Here is a 5,411-nt window from a genome sequence, read left to right as displayed (position 1 = left end):
ATGCCAATTATTCTAAAATTTGTCACAATTATTTTTTGTGACCATTTATTTATCACAATTATCAATGTAAATTGTGATGAATTTGTTTGACATTAAAAATATATTGTGTGGCCATAAATATTGTCACACTAAGTATTGTTATAGTGACCAAATGTTCAATATTACTGTCAATAGAAATTGTAATAAATGTGTTGGACACTGAAAGTATATTTTGTGACCACCAATATTGTCACACTAAGTGTTTTTTTTAGTGACCAAATGTTCGATACTATTAGCAATAACTATGTCACTATTATATTAGTGACAACTTTAATGAATTTTGTCACAATTACTTGTACTTTTCGTGACTACGCTTTTTTACACGGAAATATTAGTAATAGTGACAAAAATCTAGACACTAATATTATCATTATTGGTGACAAATATTTTATCACTACTACATAACTAAATTAATTAATTAATTAAAAAATTCATTATGAAATCAATTATAGTAGATATTATATTTTTAGTTGTATTCATTTTCTTTAGGAACTTGCATTGCAATTATCATCAGTTAGTTATTTGTTAACAATAGATGTTGCGACATCTCCGTATATTTATTTTTTGTATAACCATCAATATTCAATTTATTAATCGCTAATTCAGACCAGGTACTACGTAGGAAAGGGCGACCCTCCCAACCTAATTTACTTAAGAGATCTAACGTCTCATCCCGCTAGACCAATTGGACCAACTGTTTGTTGGTTTCACATGTTATTTTCTTATAAATTAATACAATGCATGTTTATAAAATGATCGAACCTGGGATCTTCATAGAAAGAGTGCAACGCCTAACCACTATTCTAAGAAAGAAATATTTGTTGTTAACAAAAAATATTAATTATTATGTTAAACTATTGTTAGAATTAATTTTATTTATTTTGATTTAATATATATAATCTCAATTATTATTATTATTATTATTATTATTATTATTATTATTTAATAATTTTTTTATAATATCTCGTATGAAATATGTTCGTGAATGATAAATATAAAAAAATTAGGTTTATTTTTAAAAATATAATCATATAAATATTAAGATTTAAATATAAAATAATACCCATTACTCATTTAAAAAATAAAGTAAAATAAAAAAGTTGACAATGTATTAACCCTTTGTGGTGAGTCCTAAATTTAAAAATAAAGTATTAATAATTAATTGGTGTTTACAAAATTCGTATATATCTCAATAAAGATAATAAATTATATATAAAACTACTCATTTTTTATTCAAAATAATCATAATTGAATATTAAATGGCACTATCAAAACTTATAGCATCGTTAGTCATTTATTTCGTTAATAAAAATAAAAATTCATAATAATATAAAACAATATATTTAAAAGGTTAAGATAATTTTATTAGTCATTTATTAGACATATAATCGTTGACAATTTATATGGCTATTGAAATTGAAAATTTAAAATGAACATAATAACTAAAACAACAATTGGTACAAAATATAGAGACTAATAACAAAATTTTACCTTTTGACAAACTAGTTTATCTTAATAAATATTTTAATTATTACTAATGTCAATATTTATCACAAAAAAGTAAAATTTTAAGTGACAAACAACTTTATTGTAACAAATATCAAATAATGGTGATCACTTACATGTTGTCACTGTAATACCATTTCTCGTCACGGAAATAATTGGCACCAATTTGCGTATTTTCATAGTGTCAAAATTTTTGTGATGATGAAATTTGTGTCAACATTTTTGTGATGATGAAATTTGTGTCACAATTATATACTTATAGTGAGAATTTAATTGTGAGAAAAAATATATTCATCATAGTTATTATATAATAGTGACGAAATTAAAAATACATCATATTTATTTTTTATTAATAATGTCAAAATTTTTAACACCAAAAGTTTAATATTTGTGACAAAATTACTAATAGTCACTATCAATTTGCAAATAAAAATATTTACTCTTGTAGTGATACTTGTGATGTAATGTAAGACTGTCACAGGTATATCATTATAAAATGGTAAACTTACTAGTGAAAAAATGTTATTATCACAATTATGAATAATAATAGTGACCACTTAATATATTATAACACTATATCAGTTCCTGTTAAAACGTTGATGCCAATTCAAAAAATTTATTGGTGATCAAATAGAAGTAGGATACAACTATTCACTTTAATGGTGACAAATAATTATCGTCACAAATCACCAAATAAGACTAGTAACAAAAACAATTATCATCACAAATCACCAACTAAGACTAGTGACAAAATATTTTCGTCACAATTATGAATAATAATAGTGACTATGTAATATATTGTCACTATTATAGTTTTCCCATCAAAAAATAAGGTTGTGTCAATTCGATCATTCTATTAGTGACTAATTGTTAAATGACAACTTGCTTTGGTCACAATAAAAAATTATTAGTGACGAATTACTTGTGATGAACTTTAAAGTTGTCACAATTATTATCTAAAGAGTGACCAAATAAAAATAAATTGCAATTACTCTTTTCAAAAGTGACAATTTTCAAAAGTGACAAAAATAATTTTTGTCATAAATAACGTTTTTTTGTGACGAAATTCCTTATTTTCATAATTAAATGGTCACTAAAAAATCTTAATGTAGTGCACCATATGGTGTTGTATACGCTTTAGTGAAAATAATGACAAAAAGGCATCAGAGGTCCTTGTATTTTTGAAGAAAAAAAATCAGTGTGACCCTTCGTATTATTTTCTCTCAGTGTGGCATTCCAACTCATAAAATAAACTCAATGTGGCCTTTTGAGTGACGTTTTTCTGTCATTGACCGTTACGATACTGGCATGATAGTTCACAGTGTTGACATGGTGGTCCATGGTCGTGAAGTGGAAGTCCATCTGTCATGTTTGAGTTACTAATTTATCCCATTTTTCATGTCATCTGCCATGTTATCAACCATCGTGGATCGCCACATCAGTACAATGAGCTACCACATTAGCACAATAACGGTCAGCGATGAAAAATGTTGGTCAAAGAGCCACATTAAGTTTATTTTCTAAGTTGGAGGGTCACATTGAGAAAAAATAATATGAGGGCCAAATTAGTTTTTTTAAAAAAAGTATAGAGATCTCTAATACATTTTTGTCACAAATAATTTTCTTAAAGATACGTTAGAAAATAATTTTATTATTTAGGGAAGTGAATGGATGGAATGAGTTGGATTATCTTGGTTCAAGTACATAAGAGTTTGAATTATTAAAATTTAAAAGTGAATCAATTTAATTTTACAACATTTTAACAGTCACTTGATTGTGTTGCAGTTTTCAAATTGTTTACTTTTCTGATCAAATAAGTATCGACAGGTAATAAAATTGTGTGTTTTTGTACAACAGATGAAAATTGTTTGATATTGCTAGTATGGTTAGAGGCTAATTATCACAAAAGAATTTGGAATAATGTAAGGTTGCAAACTTTTACGTGAAATGATTTATTTGGCATTTCTATTCCATCCTCACTAGGAGTGCAGCTTAGTTTGAAGTAGTTTTGTAAATTTATCTAGTATATCATGGATCATGCCAGAATTATATTGTGGAACCAGTATTTGAACTCTTTTAATCTTGAGTATTCGCCTCTAAGGAAGCAATAATTTTATGGGAAGGGCCAAGGCTAGGATTTTGAAGCAGTCAAAGTCCTTAATTGTATATTAATAATAAGAAATGAGTGAAACCATCACTGCCAGACTGGTATCTGCTGGATTTGTGACAAATAAAAACAGTCATGTTACAAAACACACCAATTTATGTACCAATCAAGTGGTAATAAGTTGCCCAAGTATCAGTTATCAACTACATTCTCTTCCACCAAAAAGAAAATTATATAAGATCTGTAATCTTCTCTATGCTTTTGTTCCTCATTGGAATAGTAAGAAGATTAAAGGAAAAATCCAGATTTGTTATTGTTTCAAGTTTTATTGAGCCTGCATGCCCAAGGGTGAACTAGAGACATTTAAAAAGAAAGGTAAAATAGTCTTTTAATCTTTTTAGTTAGAGTTATGTTTGGCAAAGCTTGAATGTGAACTCTTAATACTTCATGATTTTTCATTTTTTGTTTATACTATTGTTTTGAAGCTCTTAAACAAGCGTTCAAAGGAAGGAGTTCTAAAGAGAAATGGAAGATGAACGAGTGAAGATTCTACAAGTCTCGTTTTCTAATTCTATACCTTAGAGTTTAGTTAGTGTGCTTTATACGTTATTTTTCTAGTCATCATGTCCGGGTTTGCAAATAGTCCTTTAATAATTGTTTGAAACTATTATTTATTTTTTTCAAAAAATTTATATTTAATCTTATACATATTTAAAGGAGAGGGAATATAGATTCTAGAAGGAAGAGAAGAGCTTTTAATGGGTCTAGAACCAATGACTTAAGAAAATATGAGAGAATAAATATGAAAAATTTGATCAACATGTCAAATGTGTTTTCTCTTATCTGAAAGTGTTATTTGATGTGGATTTGGTTAACTTGAAACATTATGATGTGTACGGATGTTAAATAGTAGTTGACATATCCGTTCAATGAGAATGTTATATATATAGTGTCGGTTGGTAGGTTGGCATGAAATTAAAAACATCTTCTGCATGTTTACATTTATGAGAGAGTAGTAGATGTCATGCGAGATGATAATTAAATATGGTATCACAATTAAAGATGGCATTAGTATGTTTTGTTATTCTCTATATAATCTGTTATTTTGATAAATTTTAAATTTAATTATTATTTTATAATGTATTGAGATGTGAAGGATCATATTGTAAAATGAATAGACTTTTTAAAAATTCATATTAATCCAATTTAATTGACCGTCTGATATCTGTATCGATGGAAAGTATACGTATCTTCTTGCTGGAAACAGTTCAATTCTAATGAATCACCCTCGAGAGTTTTTAAATGTTGATGATAACCCAATTCCAATTAAAAAATATCTTCTACAAATATCTTAGAAGAATCTCCTAGGACATAGAGGTTGTCATTTTGCATGTGCGTGAACCTAATAAGAGGATTTTCGGTGTACGTGACTTAAAGAAAGGGTAAATTACATATTTAGTCAGTCTTATCATTTTGATTTTGTTTTGGTCACCAACTATTATTTTTTTAAAAGATCATACCTAAAATTATATTTTAATTTTGTTTTGATTATCTACCGTTAAAAAAATGAATGGTTATGTTGATGTGTCATTATATGATAATATCACGTTATCATTTAAAAAATGAAAGATTATCACGTTAATAGTTTTGTTTATTTTTAATTATAGGTGATCTAAACGTAACATTAGGTTTAATTTAGAAAAAACAAACAATAGTTGAATGATCAAAACGAAACCAAAATGATAGTTATGTGATTAAA

Source organism: Hibiscus syriacus, unplaced genomic scaffold (genome assembly GCF_006381635.1).
Source record: "Hibiscus syriacus cultivar Baekdansim isolate YM2019G1 unplaced genomic scaffold, ASM638163v2 tig00117016_pilon, whole genome shotgun sequence".
NCBI lineage: Eukaryota > Viridiplantae > Streptophyta > Magnoliopsida > Malvales > Malvaceae > Hibiscus > Hibiscus syriacus.
Note: the sequence above shows the minus strand (reverse complement) of the source record.